Source organism: Narcine bancroftii, chromosome 2 (genome assembly GCF_036971445.1).
Source record: "Narcine bancroftii isolate sNarBan1 chromosome 2, sNarBan1.hap1, whole genome shotgun sequence".
Taxonomy (NCBI): domain Eukaryota; kingdom Metazoa; phylum Chordata; class Chondrichthyes; order Torpediniformes; family Narcinidae; genus Narcine; species Narcine bancroftii.
Window position 1 is genome coordinate 28,247,552 of NC_091470.1, and position 23,256 is coordinate 28,270,807.

The 23,256-nt window shown below is 42.0% G+C and overlaps 1 long non-coding RNA gene across 2 annotated transcripts in view; it reads left to right on the plus strand.

Moving 5' to 3' along the window:
- The window catches only part of LOC138752278 (uncharacterized), a 119,846-nt gene that overhangs the window by 71,116 nt on the left and 25,474 nt on the right, over positions 1–23,256 (plus strand). For both annotated transcript variants that reach the window (XR_011350474.1, XR_011350473.1), the window contains exons 2-3: positions 3,750–3,856; positions 20,415–20,486. This is a non-coding gene — a long non-coding RNA (uncharacterized lncRNA). The remainder of the gene's footprint in view (positions 1–3,749; positions 3,857–20,414; positions 20,487–23,256) is intronic.

Consider the following 23,256-nt stretch of genomic DNA (forward strand, 5'->3'; position numbering starts at 1 on the left):
AAGAAGTCAATGTTAATGCCATCTTGTTGGAGAGTGTCTAGATGGAATATGAGATGGTGTTCCTTCACTTTGCAGAAGCCTTCAGTTTGGCAGTGCATGAGGGCAGATATATTGGCATGGGAATGGACAGGTATTGAAATGATTGAGATAGAAGGTCCCTTATATTGTAGCAGACAGTGTGAAGGTGTTCAATGGAACAATCTGCGTCCAGTCTCTCTGATGTAGAGGAGGCCACAACAGGAGCACTGGCTGCAGTAGATGACTCCTGCAGATTCACAAGTGAAATGCTGCTTCACCTGGAAGGATTATTTGGGGCACAGAGGAAGTGGAAGAAGCAGGAACATTAAAAAGATGTTATACTGTTACATGCATAGGAAAGGTTTAGAGGGATATGGGTCAAATGTAGGTAAATGGGAGTAGCTTGATTTGCATAGATAAGTTGGGCCAAAGGGCTTCTTTACTTGCTCAAATTGTGAGTGGGAGAGTATTGGATCTTTTAATGGTTTCAAGCGAGTCCAATTGCGTTGGGGGATCTAATGCTGTCATTCTCATTGTGGAATCCATTCTAAGAGATTAACAAATACCAATTAGCAGTAGTTTATTTTCCTTCCCCTATCTACTCTTCTACACTCAACCCAATGGGTCCCCTATTCCCCCTTCTTCTATCGTTCCCATCTGCCCACCATCTCTCCTTTTTATAGTTCCACTTCTGGCTCCCATTTTCTGTCATTGGGGTTCAGGTGAAGATGTGTGAACAACAGCATATTTGAGCGAGCACCTGAGACCCGGGAAATTTAAATTAAATTCATATTTAGACATACAGCATGGTAACAGGCTATTTCGGCCCACAGGCCCATGCCACCCAATTTACACCCAATTAACCTACACTACCCCCTCCCCCCACCTCCCAAACCCTGGTATGTTTGGAAATATCAGGCTCAATAATGTGGCACATGATTGGGAGTCATGTTTAGTTTTGCAGTGGTAGAGATTTTGCTGACCTGATCTTCTCTTGCTCAAATGAACTTCCACATCATCAGCACCCAGACCATGGGCGTTACCCATCTATTTTTCAGGCCACCCCCTTCCTGCATACAGTTCAGACAAAGGACAGAATAGAAATAAAGGCAGGCACTCAATAAATTAATAAAACAGGCACCCAAAGTTGGAAAGTGCTCCAGAAGGAGTTAACAACAAAAAAAATGTCTGTGGGTGCTGTGATTGTCATGCATTACACAAAAGTGCTGGAGAAACGGAACAGGTTACATATGAGCACCTGACTGATTTTTATTTTTGTTGCTCTCATACCTTGATGAAATGCTCAGGCCTGAAGGAGGATGTCTCAGGCTGAATGGAAACAAGGAAGGAGAGTAGAGCAGACACATGTGCTGGACAAACTCAGCTGGCTCTGCGGCATCCACGGGAAGCAAAGGCAGTTGACGTTTTATCCACAAAACTGAAGAAGGGCTCAGGCCCCAAACATTGACTGCCTATTAAGTTCTATGGATGCTGCACAACCTACAGAGTGCCTCCAGCAGTCTTTCTGTACAGGACTCAGAAGTTCCCCAGGCTCTGTCAACTTCTTGTTTGCCTTGAGGGGAGACGATTACAAAGATTCTGGTTCCCTCCAATTCCCCCTTTCATCTCAGAAGATACACCAGAAAACAGGCATTATAATATTGCACCTCTTGTTCAAGGAAATAGAGTAGGATCATATCACTGACTACAAATCAGCATGGCAGTAGATAAACTATCTAAGCTAAGAAATAAACCAATGATAAAATTAACTGGGCATTCAGTAAGGAACAGCCAGTAGGGACTTGTTATAGTCAGCTGGTGTTTGTCTACCTTGATTGTGAGTTTGAAATAGCAATGAAGAAGGTTGATGAGAGGAACATGGTTGGTGTTGTGGGTATTCAAATGGCATTTGATGGTTCCACATTAATAGACCTGTTAGCAAAATTGAAACCTATGGGACTGAAAGGACAGCGTTGGCATGGATACAAGACTGGCTCAGAAACAGAAAGTAGAAAGCAATGATGTACCGTTGTTTCTCAGACAAGCAAGATTGCAGTGTGCTTACTACACAATGAGGTTTGGAAAGGATGATAATCAAAGACCCGTGTATGACTTCTGTACTTCTAAAACCAGAATTGAACCTAGTCAATGCCGTCTCCGTAACAAGCGAGGAAGTAGCGCTGCTGTTAGAGTCATGGGTGAAACACATGCATTCCTGTTTCAACTAGGTGCTTTTGATCTAAATTCCTTTTGGTAAATGTCAAGATCAGATATTAGGAATAATCACCAACAATTTATTTTTATCCCCAATATAATCCCCACTATCTACCTTCAGCAGAATATATTTGTAGAGTAGCTAGATGCTCTGTTTACGCCCTTGAACATATTCCAAAGAAGAAAGGCATTTAGACCAATAGTTTTAAGTTCTTTTGTGTGGAATTTTCCATGCAGGAGAATGCCATGCTTCCTTGAAACTAACTATATTTTAATCAATTGAACATTGAGATTTAGCCAAGCAAAAAGCATAGGTTTTCCCTAATAATCATACAATGGGCCAGATTATTCACAAATTATCAAAATCTAAAATCCTACAAGTGGAAGCTCCCTTAAATAATTGTCTGTTTATCCTAACATCAGGAAGCATAAGGGTTTGACGTTTTCTAAAGTTTATTCAAATCACTTCACTCAGCAAAGGCCGACTCAGCCTTTTGAAACACCAGGAGGATCGAATACAGAAAGTTTATTCAGTGGCTTGAAAACTCTTTGCTTGGAATAATTTGAATTAGTAGAAAACTTGGGATTTTGGTGAGTGGGCATTTCTGTGTTTCTCTAATATTTTACTTTTGCTTTGTGATTTAATCTTAAGTATATGAGGGGTCTGGCCCATGGTTATTTAGGATCTTCTGGAAGCTTCCTACATCCTGGACAACAGCAACAACATGAAGGTTCACTGGCTGGAACAACTCATTTGTTATGGGGTTGGAGCAACAGCTGATATTTTAATACATTAGACATACAGTTTGATAACACAGAATGAAAAGGACAGACCATATTTCGGGCCAAAACCCTACATCAGACTTAGACAGAGAGGTGAACTGCTGAACTGCAGTATTCCTGATTACCTGGTTCGACGACTCTACCTGTGGCTCCTCCCTCTTTTGTCCTTGTATAAAGTCTCTAACACCTCGTCCCTTCCCCAGAAAGCCCAGGTCACGGCACAGGATGAGGTCCTTGTCCATTGTGAATAAAAGCCTGAAAATCATTGATTCAGCCTCTCAAGTTATTTAACTGTGAGTCAATGGGTGGTATTAAAGAGAGGGGAGAGGTCAATGGATGATAGGTGGATCAAAGAGAGGTGAAGGATGACAGATAGATGGTATTAGTTGGGGTGGAATTGGGAGACAATGAGAGGTGGAAGCAGTAAATTAATTTGTGTTTAATTTAGACGTACATCACAGTAACAGGTCATTTTGGCCCATGAGCCCATGCTATCCAATTACACCCAAATGACCTATAACCCCCCAGTACATTTTGAACAGTGGGGCATCTGGAGAAATTCCATGCAGACACAGGAAGAATGTGCAAACTCCTTACCGACAGCGTGGGATTCAAAGCTACGTCCTGATCACTGGCGCTGTAACAGCATTATGTATACTGCTACGCTAACTGTGCCACACTGCTGTTCTTCCATGAAGCTGTGCCAATGACCTGTTTTCTTTCCTTCTCCCTAGAATTATTGGTGTGACATGCGCTTCAGTTAAACTGGAATCTCACTGAAATGAGTTTTGCTCATTTCTCTCCGTCTCAGATCCATTGCTGGCATAATCTTCCGAAACAGGCAAGTTTTCTGCACAAAACCAGTAACTGCTTAGCTCACAATGAATCCTGCTAATAGTGTAGCGATTCCCTGGTAAGATCGCGAGAAACTGAATGTTGTATAACACCAAAATTTGCTGTTCGATAGATGCCAGTTCCTTAGCATTAATGGGGATTTACCCTGACTCCTTCCAATTTTATGAACCTACAAAATTTGTACATTAAGAACAAATTAAATTCACCATCGAAATTGTATGAAATACCCTTTTAATGATTTGATCATTGTTCCTGTGATGCCAATCAGTGTGTCCAACCAAGGAAGGGAGTAGTTCAATCAAAGGATTCTCTTTCTCCATGTTGTAAATCCTTGGAAAAGATTATAAGAAATTGATCTGCAACCTTTAATTTTCTTGCTAGTAATCCAAATCCAATATTAGAACCATGGAACACTATTGCACATATATTCTGCGCGAAACTATCAATCCACACCCAGACCATATCCCTGCATATGGCTACCTAATCTTCTCTGATATGACAAAATCCAACCCGCATACTCCACGTCCACTGGCAGCTTGTTTCACACTTACACCACTCTCTGTGTGAAGAAGTTCCCCCAAATGATCATCTGAAGCATTTCACCATTCACCCTTTACTCATTTCCTCTCGCTTTCGTCTCATCCAAACTTTGCGTAAAAAAAAGCCTACTTGCATTCACCATCTCTGTACCCCTCACAATTCTATCCACCTCCCCTAATTCTCTGACACGCCACGGAATCAAGTCCAAACCTATTCTAACTTTCCATTTCACTCAGCTCTTCCAAGTCTTGGCAACAGCCTTGAAAATTTCTCTGCACTCTTTCAATCTTAACAGGACCTTTCATAGGGAAAATCAGTGAATTGTAAAGACTGATTTCCTCATCTTTAAGACACTCCACTTACCTGTGTAAAAGATCCACAGGTGGATTGGCATTTTACTGCTTTATTTCTCCTTTTTTTTGCATCTGATTTGACTCTAGTTCATCCATTCTAATTTGCTTTGTTCCTCTAATTGTTTGTTACACTGGCAAGTTCACATCCTTATTCATAGTAAAAATACAAAATACAAAAATATCGAACCATTCCTCCAGTATCCTCCAGCATTCTTGTTGTTAATATAATCATGCGTTTGCAAACTTTCATGTTTCAGTCCTTATTTATATTGCAATTTTTCATCCACCAAGCTATTGAATAGCGCCTTGGCCATACTAAACAGTCAGTGATTGCACTTCCAAAATTTATGGGGGAATAAATGCAGGAAAATATTGAATAATGTGCTCTACTAAATGCCTTACAATAACAAATATTGTGTCTCCATTTCTTTGCTTTCCAACAGTTGTAAGGTAAAACATCATGAGATGGGAATGTGTAAGGAGTTACCCTGTACAGGGCTGTAACAAGAAGGGGAGGTGTCCTTGTACTCCTGTTAGGTAAAATATCATGAGATGGGAATGTGCAGGGCTGTAACAAGATGTGAATGCATCCTTGTACTTACAAGATAAGAGAGACATTGATGGATTGAGAGGCAGGAAGCTAGCAGGGAAAGGATAGCAACAGTTTTAGTCATTGGACAAGTAATGATATGATGATGTTCTAAGCACATATCCAAGGGTATAAAAAATCACCATTTTGCTGATAACGGCAGAATGCATTCTCCGACTAACATGGTTAGTCGCAAGTGTTACAATCCGGTAATAAAGAACAAAGAACCCTGATTTCGACTCAGCCTGGTGTTTGTCTCACTCATTCATGAACAAAGCAGACCTAACACAGTGCAGAAATATTTTCTACTTTCTAACACCCTATCAAATCAAAATCACAAGAACATATTAGTTGTTCATTAATTGAAGATGTTGTAAATCTGAAATAAAAACAGAAAAGTGAATGTTCAGCGACATCTGTGGTGGGAGAAACATCAATGATGTTTCATTTGAACAGAAGTAGTCTTTCAGTTTTTTATCAGTTCATTTTTTTAACAGCTGTTACAGTGGCCTTAAAGTGCAAAAATAGACTACCCCATCACTTAAGATACAAAACATAGAAGCTTTTGAGTCAACTGACTGCAAGGAGCATTTTCCCGAAATCACAAAATGTAAATCATATGGTTTGTTCATTCAGATGCAAGAAAGGCATGTGTGGTGAACGGTTGTGCACTCATTTATCTGGCTCCACCCTACTCTGTGACTGCACCCATGGCCCCTCACTCTTAACCCTGTATAAAGGCTCTAACATCATAATCCCTCCACCAAAAGCCTGGGCCACAGCACAGGATGACCTTCAAGTTTGTTATAAATAAAAGTCTATTGTCTGTAACTCCAGTCTTTCAAATTATTGATAGCACATCAATTTTATTTCCAATTTTTTTCCAACAATGGAACAACTCTTGAAGTCCAATAAACTGGAGATCGACCCACAATCACCAGAAGCCTCAGGCTGCTTTGAACTTTGGCTATGCTGCTTTGAGGTCTTTATGCCAAATTCCTCCAGAATCGTGGGCACGGAGGCACCTACCCTTCTCTCAGGTTGGATACCATGTACTCGTAATGATCGGGGACACCTCAACGGGGAGACAATGGACATACCAGTACAGGGAGAATGGCAATGAAATATTCATCAGGGACATGCTGACTACCTGTAGAGAGTGACTGGGTAAATTGAGCGACAAGTTCCTCCAAGCCTGTGGGGACTCGCATGAGTGTATAACTTGCAGTCAGTGTCGGCCAACCAAAACACTGAGGACATAATCCATGATGCCTATGTCATAGGCGTCAGGTTTGACTATGTATGCTAGAGCCTACTCGAGCAGGGTAAGTTGGACTTAAAAGGGGCAATCGACCTCGTGAAATCGCTGGAGATCACCCTCTGTAACATGGAAGCTTACTCAGCAAATGGTATGAGGTCCACACAGGTGCTACCATCTTGGGATGCGGGTTTACAGGCCAACAGTCTGCCACCGTGTCCAATGAATGAGCCCACCACAGCCATGGTCTCACAGGAGCACCAAAAGCACCCCCGTAAACACTGATTGATGAAAGGAGCAACGTACTTAAAGTGCAGAAAGAAGGAACACAATGCAAAGGTATGTCGACCACAGCCACCTTCCAATCCCAGCGCTGTTGCATGCACAGCCTGGGGATCACCATCTTGGGTGCTGTCATCTTCCGGAGATGACCACGCCACGACACAAGGACCGGCATCTTGGATACCGCCAACTTCCAGGGATAACCACACTGCTGTATGGGTGGCGCTGGTATTATGTTTCCAGACTATGAGTCAGCACTGGCCAGCTCGCATCTACTCTCCTGGATATTAGGGACATCTCGATCAATGATCAGGTGACCAGATACCTTTTCGATAGCAGGAGCACTGAGAGTTTTATCCACCCCAATACAGTGCAGTGTCACTCCCTTAAAGCAAGGCCAGTAGCTATAAAGTTGCTCTGGCCTCAAAGTCCCTCTTCGCCGAAATCTGCATCTACACCACCGTGATGGTGACCACTTACAGGGACTTTAATCTCTTCATCATGTTGCAGCTCTGTGCACCAGTGCTGCTGAGGTTGGATTTTCAGTGCCACCTCAAGAGGGTTATGATACAATAGGTCGGTCTTCTCTCCACACACACCCCCCTCCAACCATGGTCGGCAACACACAGCTCATCAACCAGCCACTCTGCACCCCACCCCCCATCGGCCCAACCAACACGTGATCTTTCTACTCTCTGTATCGACCACCCCCCCCCCCCCCACACAACTGTTGGTGAATCCCAACCCCAACTGCTACCAAAAGCATGCGATACAGTGATGGGGATCAAACGTGCGGCACTGAAGGCATTACCTGGCTGGCAGACGTTTTACCCTGCTCACGAACCAACAGGCCATGGCATTCATGTTTAAGGACAAAGAGTGGGTAAGATAAAGAATGATCAAACTCTCCACCTATAACTATGATATCCTGTATCAGCAGGGAGAAGCTCAACAAGCCCCCAGATTCCTTGTCCCAAGGGACATGTGCCAGTGCGCAGATAGACTTAAAACCTTCCTCAATGAACTTTGTCACGAGAATTTTCCACTTCATCAAATCTCATATTCTGCTATAATCCATCAGGGAAGTCAGAGACATGACAAGGGACTGTCGAGTCTGCGCGGAGTGAAAACTGCACCTGCCAACTAGATAGGGCATATCTAGTAAAGGCTACATGGACTTCAAGGGTCCCCTTCCCTCCACTAACCACAATGTGTATTTCATTGCAGTTATCGATGAGTATTCATGTTTCCCCTTTGCCATCCCCTCCCCAGACAGGACAACCACCACAGCCATTGGGGCACTGCACAACTTGTTCACCCTTTTTGGGTACCCTTTATTTTTCACAGGGTCCTTGTTCATGAGTGATGAGCTGTGCCAATGCTTGCTGGCCAGAGATATCATCTCTAGCAGGACCACCGGTTATAACCCCTGAGGGAGCAGCCAGGTAGAGCGGCAGAATGCTACTGTGTGGAAGGCCATCATCCTTGCCCTTAAGTCCAGGGGACTGCCAGTTTCTCACTGGTAGGTGGTCCTTCCCGAGGCACTCCATGACAATCAGGTTGCTCTTATGTACTGCCACCAATGCTACCCCTCACAAACAAATTTTCTCCTTCCCCAGGAAGTCCATGTCAGGGACCACCCTGCCTTCCTGGTTGACATTACCAGGACTGGTCATGAGGGGCCATAAAACTGATCCACTGGTTGAAAGGGTCCAGCTCCTCCATGCAAACCCCCAATATGGGTATGTAGCCTAACGTGGTGTGAGGAAACTGTTTCCATCTGGGACTCATGCGCATGGGGGCACCCGAGGAGCAAACCTACCAAACAGCAACCCCCCCCCCCCCCCACAACTTTCATGGACGTACATTACATACTAGTGTACGCCAACCTCATCTCCGTCCTAGTCACCACGCCACCCCAGAGGGTCGAGACAGTGCTGGAGGTCCAGGTCTCATCATCTGCAGCACAGCAACTGATCGAAGCCAGGGTTCATTGAAAACTTGGATGAGGATTTCAGTGGCAGACAAACTTAGAGAGGCTGACAATATTGAGAAAGTAGAAGTTAGGAGACATTCTGATGAAGGATTATGGAATAAGTACAATGGTTCTCAACCTTTTTCTTTCTATTCACATGCCACTTTAAATATACCATAGTAAGGGATTCCTTAAGGTGGTATGTGAGTGGAAAGGAAAAACTTTGAAAACCAATGTTTTCATCGTACCTAATTGACTCATTATATGCACGGTTTCATAATTCCAAAGGAAATGGGCCAATGACAATTTTTCTCAAGCAAAATATTTCAGTCACAATTGGGTCTAGAGCAGTGATTCTCAACCTTCCCTTCCCACTCACATAGCTCCTTAAGCAATCCCTTACTAATCACAGAGCACTGATGGCATAGGGATTACTTAAAGTGGTATTGTTACAAGCCCAAAGGACCCCAAAACCCAGCAGCAATAGACATTCACCAAGACAAGTAGTTTTTAAAACAAAAGTTGTTTTTAATCAACTTTAAACATGAAAACAGAATCAAACTAACTTATCTCTATACTTAACTAACCCAAATTAACCCCCTTCTACTTCTAAGCACACGTGTATATGAAAGTTCTTTGCTTCACAGTTCAATTTCACTTCTCCTTCTTTCAAGTTCTCTGGATCCAGGCAATTCTTATACTGTGCACAGAACTTAACATGTATAAAGTTTACCAGGCTTTGGTGCTCGAAAGGTAATTGTTTACTGCTCAGGAAGGTTCTTGTAGGGTTTGCAGAGAGAGATTTGTTGTTCCAGGATTTCCACAACTGAGGTACCATCATTAGTCACTTCAATTCCTCCTGATGAAACTTGCCCCATCAGGGTTTTCCAGATGGTAACCTCTTTCTTCAGGCTACCACAGAGTTCCTTTCTGTTCCACTTATTCCAAGAGAAACATCAGACAGATATCACTTCCAGCCATCCACTGCTCTGGAACTTGGTTTCCAACCAGCTCTTCCTGGCTTGCATTGTTCAGCTCCTTTAGTGTCACCCACACTGGCTGAGATTGCTTGTTACCTTGTCTCTCTCTCTCTATCTGTCAACTGCCAGAAAGGCCATGTGACGCTCTCACTTGCAAAACCCCCACCTTCTTCAGCAAACAACAGGAGTTCTTCTCCTTGGTCAAGATGTTGTCTTAGATAAACAAAACCCAGGAGTGACCTTTCTGTGAGCACAGTGTAAGTACTTTTTAACAGCCAGTTTGTTTCTTCCAAACAATGGTCATTCATTTCTTGACGTCATTTCAATTAGCACCTACTTGTGAAGTGTGCATAAAAGTCTCCAAAGATCCTGCAATGTTACTGAATTTGAATTCTTAAGTCTTTCGAATAAGATCTGTTTTAAAATGTGTGTTTGTATGTAACCTACTCTAAATCTTACCAAATTCTCCCAATATTTATCCATTACAGTATGTGAGTGGAAAGAAAAGGGTTGAAAACTACTGAGTTAGAAGCTTAGCCATTTAATTCAGTGTGAATCAGAAATCTGGGGATATAATTGAATTAGTGACAAGAGGATAGGGAACAAGGACAATGGCTGTGTTTTAAAAGTTAAACGCTTAAAACCACTGCTGTTTTCAAATTATGATGTGGAATAATAGCTTAGAAATGCATTATTATATATTTTGAAGTTCTTCACATGCTTGTTGAATGGAATATTGTAAAGCTATCACAGCGTAATTTCAAGCTCCACACAGACCTGCAGTCCAATTCTTTCATGTCGAAACACTTTCTAAATAAGTTTCAGTCCACTGATTCCATCTTCATAAACGCATCTACAAATTGACTGTTCATTCATGAAAGGATATGTCGGTTTTGTCGTGGCCGCGTACTTACCTTCGTCAGGTGACAGCATCAGGATCACCCGTGTGGCAGTGATCAAATCAGAAGGTCAGAGGAGTTTACCTGGGTGGTGTTTGGGGAGATGAAGAATGCAATGTTGTGTCTAGAGAATAATAAATAGAAAGTTGACTTCATGATATGCTGAAATAAACAAGCGAGTGTATTCTTTATTTCTTTGTAAGCTGCGGTATATCAGTTCCGTTACAAGTGGTGACTCTGTGAGTTCACAGTACCTTCTAATTTAAAATGGAGAGTGATACAGATAAGCCTGGGGAGGTCAAACTAAAGATTCTTCCCCCTTTTATTAATAATTCATCAGCATGGTTCATGATCCTCATTTCCTTGCCCTCAGTGTGATGAGTCAGAAGATGAAGTAAGGTTTACTTGTGGAGCGTATTCCAGAGCAGATTGCCTGTGAAATAAAGGATCTGGGTGGTAATCTCCTATATGACATGTTTAAGTCAGCTTTTTCTGTGGCATACTCAGCCATCTAAGGAGACTCTTCTTGCCCACTTAATAGCTGTTGACATCCTATGTGATAGACAACTGTTACAAATGTTGGGGAGGTGGCTCAGGCTAGCTGGAACAAATCCTTCGAAGGCAATTTTTTGGAAGAAGAGGTTCCTTCAATGTTTACCTCGACATGTTCAAGAGCATTTGGTGAGTATCTTTCGAATGTCTACCCTCGATCAGTTGGCAGATCATGCTGACTTCGTTATGTCCACAACCTTTGCATTGAAGGTAGAAGGATTGGCTTCTTCCCCTGGTCAACAGAATAAATAGAACTGGAACATCTGCTAACTGTGCCTTGAGAAGGCAGCGGCAGCACCTTTTCAATCGAAGGTAGCACAAGTACCATACCAATCAAAGATGACTGAGTTGGGGCAGAAAATGGCAGCAGGTCCTTGCTTTGGGGACTCAACAGAATTCCTTCCATTAACCTAATTGAAATTGTGGTGGTCAAGGACGTGGTAGAGGCAATAGATGACATATTTGTTGGAAGCATCAGAAATTTGGTGCTGCTGCCTGGTCCTGTCAGCCACTTGTGACTTCTCCAAATGGCAGCCGTGAAACAACCAGCCCAGCAGTAGAGGCAACTGCTGCCCATGGGCAGGTCAGCCACTGTCTTTTCCTCAAAGACCATGTCTCGTGTGTTCAATTTCTTGTCAATTCAGGTGCAGAGATTTCAGTGATCCCTCCAACCACGGAGGAAGGCACGCACCCTTGACAGTTGGACCGTGCATTCCCCGTTTTGCACTATCGTAGGAGGTCTGGCTGAATTGTCAGCCGTAGTGGGACGGTTCCAATTGGTTGCCTCCTTGCACGGCTCGGAGGCTGAGGGGCAGCTGTCATGGTTGCATACTTACCTTTGTTGGGAGGAGAATGAGAGTGTCAGGATCACCCATATGGCGAAGAGCCAGTCAGAAGATCAGACGAGTTTACGTGGGTGGTGTTTGGGAAGTTGAAGAATGCAATGTTGTGTCTAGTGAATAATAAAAAGAAGGTCGAATTCATGATATGCTGAAAGAAACGAGTATTCTTTATTTGTTTGTAAGGTGCGGTAAATCAGTGCCATTACCGTTTTAGGACAACCACTTCATAATTGATTTGTACAAATAATTAATTGTCTTCAGAATTGGTATCAGAATTTATTGTCATGAACAAGTTTCACGAAATTTATTGTTTTGCGGCACCGTTATCATGCACTGCAGGTGAAAAGTTGCTATAAAGTTCTTTTCCATAAATTTACTAATTAAAAAATAGTTTAAAAAATATAAATTAGTGCAAAGAAAGAAAAAGGGCGAGGTAGTGTTTATGGGTTTTTGTCCATTCAGAAATCTGATGGAGGAGGGGAAGAAGCTGTATTTGTACCATTGGGTGTTCAGCTTCAGGCTCCTGTGTCTCCGTGCTGATGGTCACAGTGAGAAGAGGGCAAGGCCTGGGTTGTGAAAGTACTTGATTATAGAGCCTGCTTTCTTGAGGCTCCCCCTCTTATAGATGTCCTTAATGGAGAGAACACTGATGGCCATGATGGTACTGGCCAAATACGCAACTCTCTTGTCTTGTGGATCGTATCTTCACCACAGACATAATTGATGCAACCAGTCAGAATGTTCTCCACGATACACCTGTAGAAACGTGCAAGAGTCTTTTCTGATGTACCAAATCTGGTGTGTCTTCTTCGTGATTGCATAGATATAAAGGCCCCATGAGAGAGCTTCAGAGATGTTGGCGCCCAGGAATTTAAAGTTCTTAACCACTTCATTGCTGACACCTCGATGAGGACTAGTTTGTGTTCTCCTAGTTTCCCTGTCCTGAAGTCGACAATCAATTTCTTTGTTGTTGTGCCACCTCTCAACCAACTGACCTATCTCACTCCTGCATGCTTTCTCATTGCCATCTGTGATTCTGCTGACAACTGTGGTATTATTAGATGGCATTTGAATTGTGCCTGGCCACATGGTCATGTGTGAAGGGAGAACAGAACAGTGGATTAATCACACATAGTTCACAGTGCCTACATTGATTGTCAGTGAGGAGGAGGCGTTGTTACTGATCTGCACTGACTATGCTCATTCGATGAAGAAGTCTCAGATCCAGTTGCAGAGGGAGGAGCATAGGCCCTGGTTTTAAAGCTTGCTGACCATTACTGAGGGGATGATGGTGTTGAAAGCTGAGCATCATATTTCTTGTTTTTCATTTGGAAACATAACAATATGAATCCAATATGCATTCTTCATAGTCATAGAATTAAAGGTGCAGAAGTAGGTCATTCAGCCCTTCAAGGCTACACCACCATTCAATATTATCATGGCTGATCAAACAACCTTAGTATCCATATCCTGCATTCTCTCCAGACCCCATGATCCCTTGCTCCAATAGAGCTACATCAAACTCCCTTTTTAATAGAGAGATCGAGTTCCCTGTATCTGAAGTTCCGAAAACCAAAAAGTTCCAAAAACCAAACTTGTTCTGATACGATGTCATAAGAGGGAAAAAGAAAATCAACAGCTGACTTTCCCGTGTGGAGCTCTGACGCTCTGTTGGCACCAGTTTGATTACAATAAGAGATTTTTTTAAAATGAGATCTTTGCCTCTGGCCGGGAAGGTGACAAACAGAGCTGGGTCCAAGTCTTCGGCATCAGATGCCGCTGGAATCGGCGACGGAGACTCCATTCTCAACCGGAAGCAGTGCCATCCAGATCGAAGAAGTCACCTCAGGCTCCTGGGCAGGGTCAAAGACTGGAGACAGGGAGGTGGCAGGACCGGTGGTGGAAGAAGACGAAAGCCATTGTTACTGAGGCAGATGACACGGGAGGAAACACTTGCAAAAGCCATTGAGGAGAATTTATCTTCTTTTATAAGCAGAGATCAAGTTGTTTTTTTGGTAAGTACTAAATATTATTTCATGTGAATTCTCATTTTGTTGGCACTCAGAAAGCCCTGCCATTGTGTGTTGTTTAACCACTGATACAGGTATTTCTGCTAATGCTCCTGCGCTGCTTAGTTCCATTGAACCGAAAACTTAAAAAAAAACACAATAACCAAGAAAACATCTGGTCCCTAGCATTTCGGATACGGGGATATCTGTATCTAACAAATTGATCTCAACAACTTTCTGAGGTGGGAACATCCACCAGTTCACAACTCTCGGAGTGAGTGACTTTCTCTTCACCTCAGTCTGAAATGACTTGGCCTTATCCTTGTTCGGGATTTTGCCAACATTGTTAACTTTCTTCCTTCATCTAACATAGTGGTTCCCAACCTTTTGCTTTCCACTCACATACCACTTTAAGTATTCCCTATGCCATAGGTGCTCTGTAAGGGATTGCTTAAGGTGGTATATGGGTGGAAAGAAAAAGGTTGAAAACCACTGTTCTAATTATTCCTAATGGACTCATTATGGGCACAGTTTCACAACTCCAGAGGAAATGGGCCAATGACAATTTGTCTTGAGCAAAATATTTCAGTAACAATTGGGTCTCGAGCAGGGATTCTCAACCTTCCCTTCCCACTCACATCCCGCCTTAAGCAATCCCTTACTAATCACAGAGCACCAATAGCATTGGGATTACTTAAAGCGGGAATGTGAGTGGAAAGAAAAAGGTTTGGAACCACTGATCTAACACGTCTAGCCCTGCCAGTATATGTCAATAAGATCCCCACTAATCTAAATTCCAGAATCAGTTCTGGTCAACCTTGGCTGCCCTCCCTTGAAATCCAAATCTAACTAGCTGAAACTTGAAGGTCCTTCAAGTCCTCTCTTTTATTCATTGAGCGCACACAAAGCAAAAGGGTAAAGACAGAAAGGAATACACCACCTACCAAACCGCCCCACAAGGACCTTCTGGCCCATCTGTGGAAGACTCTGCAAATCTCAAGCTGGCCTTTTCAGTCGCCTTTGAGGAGCAGAGTGGAAGCAAGTCACTCGAAAGATCTTCTGATGAATTGAAGGCAGGAATGAGGAGAATTAAGGTTCGCCATACTGCTGCATTGACACTTTAATGCCATCCTTGCCAGGTTGTGTTTTCTCCAGTGAATCTAACAGAGCTATGATGTGAAATGGTGACAGAGGAGCAATTAAAATAGTCACAGAAGCAGAGCTGATTAAATGAAGCCAACAAACAATTTTCCACCTGAAATGCTGACAAAATCTCTCGACTCAGCCTGAACTGAAAGCAGCCCTAAACTCTGGGGATATGCACACGGTGCTTCAAGTGTAACCTTCCATTTGAGTGCAAATTCACTCTGGCCTTTCAGCCCAAACAGGGGTCACAGAGGAAAGAGGAAGAAATCTCCAAGTAAGGATAATTCCCCCAGAAATTCAATGGCAAAATGCTTTGCACTAAATAGCTTTTGCTTTATCCGTAAGGATGAACGTGCGTGGCGAGATAATGCAATGGAATAAATGAATCACAAAGACTACTGATAAATATTCAAGCTGTACATTATGCAAAATATAATCTCTCAAATGTTTGTCAGCTAGGATCCAGCACAATTAGCTCATTTCGTATCAAAGCCTCCTGCAGGATTGAGTTGTAATGTCAGATGCATTCCAATATTGACCGGCGGACTTGGCTGCTTGTATAATTTCCTTAAATAAGTGATTGAACTATCACCTGCCTAGCATACACCAGATGCCGACAAGATATGCATGGTCAGCTTTCACTACTGCAGCAGATGTGCCAATCTCCATCAGAGAGGAATCCCACTAGCTTTGCACTGAAGGCAGAGATATTGAAACGCTTCATACACAGCTGCTGTAAGAGCTGTTGCCAGTTTAATAAATTACAAACTGCACATGTTTGTTGACTTAATTTAGCAATTTAATTACAAATTGTGTTAAAACTTTTTGCACCTATTTATCATCGTGGCGTGGCATTTTCCAATTTCCATCAGGAGTGACACCAGCTCTATTTGTTTAACAGTAGACAGGAGTAAAACATGGAAGTCTGCAGACACTGATTGAAATAAAAACATAACGCCGGAGAAACTCAGCAGGTTATACACTGAGTGAAAGACTGCTTGGGTTGGTCTGGATTTTTGGATTCTCCGGCAGTACTTGTAAAATTCAAATTTAAGGAGAAATAAAGAAGAGAAAGACAGAGGAGCTGCTCACATTAACCATCCGAGACTCTCGTGTTCATGAAACAATACTTACTTATTTATTTGTATGCAGATACTCCCTGTCAATCTTTAAATGAAATTCAGTCATTTAAAAACAGGTTTGATTAAAATAAGCAGCTAAAGATGAATGTTAAAGATAAAGAATTTATGTTTAAAGTTCAAATTTATGCTCAACGTAAATATGTTCATAACTGCAGTTGTGATGCCAGAGGATTGGAAGGTAGCTCATGTTGTTCCATTGTTTAAAAAGGGCTCCAAAACTAACCCTTGAAATTGTAGGCTGGTGTGCCTGACGTCAGTAAAAGGTAAGTTATTGGAAGGTGTTCTAAGAGATCAGATTTACAAGTATTTGGATAGCCAGGGACTGATTAAAGATAGTCAACATAGCTTTGTGTGTAGTAGTTGTGTTTAACCAATCTTATGGAGTTTTTCGAGGAGGTTACCAGGAAAGTTGATGAAGGAAAAGCTGTGGATGTTGTCTACATGGACTTTAGAAAGGCCTTTGACAAGGTCCCTCATGGGAGTTTAATCAGGGAGGTTCAAATTTTTGATTGACCCTTTATTGAATGTGCCCAGAAGTTTTGAACTGCACGTTTCTACGACTGATTCCACCTGCATTGAATTCACCCATCGTTTTTGAATGAAGATCTACCGGGACCAATGCCTGAAGAGGGCGCACAAAATCAATGAACCAGTGCGGACTCGAAAGGCCAACATGGCCTGTTTCTGTTCGTAAATGGTTATAGGGTTATATGACATCATATGCAACCCTGATATTCTTTAACTGTAGGCCAGGCAGAATTTATACATATTGGTAGAAAATTGTTTGTCCATTTGGAAAATTGTTTGTCCAATTGGAGGCCGGTGATTAGTGGAGTTCCTCAGGGATCGGTCCTGGGTCCACTATTGTTTGTTATATATATTAACGATCTGGAAGTAGGGGTGGAGAATTGGATAAGCAAGTTTGCAGATGATACAAAGATTGGTGGTGTTGTGGACAGTGAGGGAGATTACCGTATTTTAAAAGGTGATTTAGGAAGGCTGGAGGTGTGGGCTGAGAAATGGCTGATGGAATTTGATACAGATAAGTGTGAGGTGTTACATTTTGGAAAGGCAAATTTAAATAGGTCATATACATTGAATGGTAGACAATTGAGGAGTGCAGAGCAACAAAGGGATTTAGGAGTGATGGTAAATAGTACCCTCAAGGCTGATACTCAGGTAGATGGTGTGGTGAAGAAGCCTTCATAAATCGGAGTATTGAATTCAAGAGTAGGGAGGTTATGATGAAATTGTACAAGGCATTGGTGAGGCCAAATTTGGAGTACTGTGTACAGTTTTGGTCACCAAATTATAGGAAAGATATAAACAAAATAGAGAGATACAGAGAAGGTTCACGAGAATATTGACAGGATTTCAAGGTTTGAGTTACAGGGAAGGGTTGTGCAGACTAGGGCTTTTTTCTCTGGAGTGTAGAAGATTGAGGGGGCACTTGATAGAGGTGTTTAAGATTTTAAAAGGGACAGACAGAGTAAATGTGGATAGGCTTTTTCAATTAAGAAAGGGGGAGATTCAAACTAGAGGACATGGTTTAAGATTTAAGGGGGAAAATTATAAGGGGAACATGAGGGTAAATTTCTTTACGCAGAGGGTGGTGGAGATGTGGAATGAGCTTCCGGAAGACGTGGTCGAGGCGGGATCATTGGTTACATTTAAGGAAAGATCGGATCGTTACATGGATAGGAGGGGACTGGAGGGGTATGGACCGGGTGCTGGTCAGTGGGACTAGGAGGGTGGGGATTTTTTACGGCATGGAATAGTAGGGCCGAACTGGCCTGTTCTGTGCTTTAAGTGGTTATAAGGTTATATGGTAGTGTAAATTGTACTCAAGAAAAAGATGTGTATGCAAAAGAGAAAAATATAAACAAAGAAAGAAAACAAACTAATAGCAAAAACAGTGAAAAGAAATCAGTAATAAATAATGCAAGAGTCCTTAAATGAGTCTCTGATTGAATGTGTTATTCAGGTGTCTGAAGTGGAGGGTTAACAACTGTTTCTGAACCTGGTCGTACAAGGCTTGTGGCACCTATACCTCTTTCCTGATGGCAACAGTGAAACAGACCGTGTCCTGGGTGCTGTGGATTCCTGATGATTGCTGCTGCTCTATGACCATGTAGATTTTCTCGATTATCGGGAGTGTTTTGCCTGTGATGTCCAGCATCTTTTCAGATTTTCCACTCAGAGGAATTGGTGGTCCCATACCAGGTTACGATGCAGCCAGTCAGCATACTTTCCACTACACATCTGCAGAAGTTTGCTAAAGTTTTTGATGTTACAATGAACCTCCACAAACTGCTGAGGAAGTTGAGCCGCTGATGTGATTTCTTCCTGATGCCATTAGTATGCTGTGTCCAGAAAAGGTCCTTCGAGATAATGTCTCACAGGAATTTAAATTTGCTCTTTCTCGCCACCTCTGATCCCCAATAATCACCATTGTTTTCCTTTCCTAACGTCCACAATCAGCTCCTTGGTTTTAGTGACATTGAGTTATAGTCAGTACACCACTCGGCCAAGTTTTCAAACTCCCTTTACATAAAATTGCTGGATAAACTCAACAAGTCATGGAACATTATTTATGTAGCAAAGCTAAAATATGTAACAAACACTTTGGGCTTGAGCCCTCCGTCAAGGTATCAGCTAAAAGTAGGCAGATATCTGAATAAAATGGTGGCAGGGAAGTGGCGGGGGAGGAGCACAGAGCCCACAGGTAAAAGCTCAAAGGTGGAGAGAGGTGAAAGGGCACAAGGGAAAAACATCTGGGAAGTGATAGGGGTAGGGGAATGGAGAGGGTGAGGGATATGGGGGAGGGGCACAGAGGTTTGGTGGACCTGTATGTTGACTCATCACCCCTTTTTAACAGCTCACTATTGTGAAATCAACAGCAAATTTATAAATGGTGTTGTACTGAGCCACTCAGGGGTAGGTACAAAGTGAATAGAGCAGTGGGCTAAGTATGCAACCATGTCGTGCTTTGGTGTTGAAGATTTTGTGGGAGAATTTCTTGCTAATCCATTCTGACTGGGGTTTGGAGGTGAGGAAATCCAATTATACAGTGGGTTATTAAGGCCCAGGTCTTGGAATATGCTGATCAGTTTGAGGGGACAATGAAGTTGAATGCTGAACTGTAGTCGCTAAAGAGCCTGCTGATGTATTCATCTTTGTTGTCCAGGTGTTCCAGGGGATTTGTGAAGAACCAGTGAGATGGCATCTGCTGTAGACCTGTTGTTGCGTTGGGCAAATTAGAATGGAAACAGGAGCTGATTCGCTTCAATACCAAGCCTCTCAAACACTTCATCACTGTGCCCCTGGTCGGTAGCCATTTAAGCAGGTTACTGCACTCTTCTTGCACACTGATTGAGGTATATTTCAAGTAATTAAAACAAAAGCTAACTTGAAATTCTCAGGAGAATCAATGGGTCTAAAAGCGAGGTTCGAGTTGCTGAAGAATAAAAATGACCCAAATGGTCCCAACTGAAGTATCCAAATATTGGAGACTGCTGTTTAGTATCGTGTCAGTTGATTGGAGATCCTCTGGGGGGTGCAATGCTGTTCAAGAAAGCCTCCAGAGTCAGTTTGCAGGTGCTGATTGGGCAACTTCTGTTGGGCAGGGTGGTGGGGAAAGTCCACACCTTACATCGACAATTCCTTCCCCCACCCCCCCCCCCCCACCACACAGAGGCAGCTGAATCCATTGAGTTCCTCCAGCACTTTGATTCTGACTTCAAATGACTTAACAAGTCACTCTTCCTTGATCATAGTGTTTTATCAGTGGGTGACCAACCTAGATCAGGTGGTTACCTAGCAAGCCACCCTTCCTTGATTGTAGTGCTTTATCAGTGGGTGACCAACCTAGATCAGGTGGTTACCTAGCAAGTCACCCTTTCTCACTGCTACTCTGATTTGAATCATACTAACTCCATATTGACCTTAATTTTTTTTTTGTGTTTGTATTTTAAAAGCTTTCAGGATAAAAGACAGACATAAAGAATTTATGTTATGAATACAGAGCAATGAACAGAGAAATGCCTCAGGTGAGCTTTTTATGTTTTCCCTCTCTCTCTCTCTCTCTCTCTCTCTCTCTCCCCCCCCCCCCCTCTCTTTCTCACTTTCTATATTTTTATTGGTCATCCATTGTATTGGACATTGTTTCTCTCAGAGCACATGGTGCGTGACTACGCTGTCAGACAATTTCTGTAAATGTACAGCACAAACTGCCTCTTGGTGCCTTTACAGCTACTCATGCATTCTGCCCCGTTAATGTAGGTATTCTTAGCCATTCTTCTACAGGCATTGATATGGGAGTGAAAAGGCACTTCTCGATGTCAAAAACAGGCATAATAAATAGAAGCAGGCCTTGGAGTCTGTTCAATCATTCAATAAGATCAGGGCTCAAAAACACAAAAGCTGCAGATGCTGGAATCTTAAGCCAAGAATCGCTGAAGGAATTCAAAAGGTGAGACAGAATCCATCGGTAGAAATGATCAGTTAACTTTTCTGGACTGGACCTTTCAGAATTCATCTGATATTGGCTTCAGTTCCAACTTCCTACCTCTTCCCCATATTCCTGGAATCTCCCATAATCTAAAATCTATTTACCTCAGCTTGGAATATAACGAACATTCATCTTCTTGGAATAAAAGAGCAGGACACAAATCAACAATCTTTATATAAAATAAATTACTAAATTAAACAAACAACAATAATTACTGTTATTCAGTGTCAATGTAGAAATGGCTTGAGTAACTTCTTAACCTTTAAATGCACTCTCAAAAGTAGAACTTAAAATAGGATTGTGCATCAAATAAGCAAATTCACTTGCTCTTTTATTTTAAAAAAGGAAGTTGTTCACCAATTCTCGAGTTCCATTAATATTTCCTCAAAAGTTGAGGGCATTTAACCAACAGTTTAGACAAGATGACTGTACACTTTGAAGCGACTTTTTGATGAATGACATTATTGTGATAAAGCAAGTTTTTGAGGATTAGAAAATTGCACATCCTTGATCAATTATTGAGTATAAAGTACTCTTCTTATTATGTTCAGCTACAAGCACAAAAAAAAACCAATGTGCCTCATGATGCTTTACAACATTTCTGAAATATCAGATTAAGAGTATTTTCATTGTTTCTCTCCACATATTTCCCAATACCAGGATGACAGATAAAGCACTCATCAGTGGAGATGAACAGATTAACTTGACATTTTTTGCATGTGTGCCATTGTAAACTACTGAACTGAAAATTATGGATTAAATCAGTGGCTTTCAAACTTTTCTTTCCACCCACAACCCATCTTAAGCAATCCCTATGCCATAAGGGCTCGGTAATTAGTAAGGGATTGCTTAAGGTGGTATGTGAGTGTGGAAAAAAAAGGTTGAGAACCATTGTTCTAGACACAATATTTTTGCTTGAGAAAAATTCTCGTTGGTCCATTTCCTTTGGAGTTCTGAAGCCATGCACAAAATGAGTCAATTAGGTACAATGGTTTTCAAACTTTTTCTTTCCATCCACGTACCACCTTAAGCAATCCCTTACTAATCACAGAGCACCGATGGCGTAGGTATTACTTTAATCGTATCTGAGTGGAAAGAAAACATTTAAAAACCACTGGATTAAATGAAACAAGGGAGGAACAGTTAGGACAGTAATTGTCTCACATTTAGTCTTGACTTTGGGTCTCATCTGGGTAGAGTTTGCAAAATCCCCCTGTGACCATGTGGGTTTCCTCTGGGTGCTCTGATTTCCTTCCACATCCTAAGACATGTGGGTTGGTGGGTTAATTGGATACTGTCAATTGCCTCCCATGTGCACGAGAGTGGTGGAATATGGGAAGAGATCATAATAATCCAGTTTGGAAGGTTAAACACGAAGGCAGAGTGTGCTCAAGTTGAAGTTTATTATCGTTCGATTGCATAAGTACAATCCGACGAAACAGCATTCTCCGTTCAACAGTGAAAACGCATGCAAACACACATTCAGACAGAGCACACATACAGTGAAATGAAACATATGCAGCAGGCATATATATATATATATATATATGTATATATATATATATTAAAATAACTAAATATTATTAAACAAATGCAGCAAAACCCCTGTTATCTGGCACCTATGGGGATTGATAGATACTGGATGGAATTTTCCAATTGCTTGACATTGCGTGTAATATGATTGGGAACCTAATGGCGTGGTGCACCACTTTCAACAATCATCTCCTTTGATGTCCATGTTGAGATAGGTTGTCATTCTCACAACATTTCACGAGAATTTCTACCTCTGTAGCGCGACTCAATGTTGTCACTGATGAGAATAACAACGATCATGTCATCTGCAAACTTGATAGCATGTTGGTCATTAGTCAGGGAATTAATTTCAAGAGCCATGAGGTAATATTTAATTGCATAATGATGCTAACACATTACATTAGTTCAAGTGACCTAAAAAATGTTCTGCCACTTATTTTCCTTTGCAGTCAGCATCTGATGCCTCTTGCGTCAGTTTCAAACAATAGTTGACCAGCATTGATGGATTCCAGTTATCCTGATTCCGTGATTCCATGGTCTCAATGTCCTGGTGAAAACTTTCGCTATATTCGCCACTGTCTGCACCAAAAACAGCGGAAGACGTCCAAGTGTGAATGCAAAAAAATGAATTTTCAATGACATGTTGGATTTCATGGTTTTGCATGCTTGAAGTAGACATAAATATATGAGAGGAAGTCACAAAAATGGGTAATTTCTAAAAGATGGTATACGAAATAAAAATTTAAGGAAATGTTCGTGATCTGCAGCCCCAAACC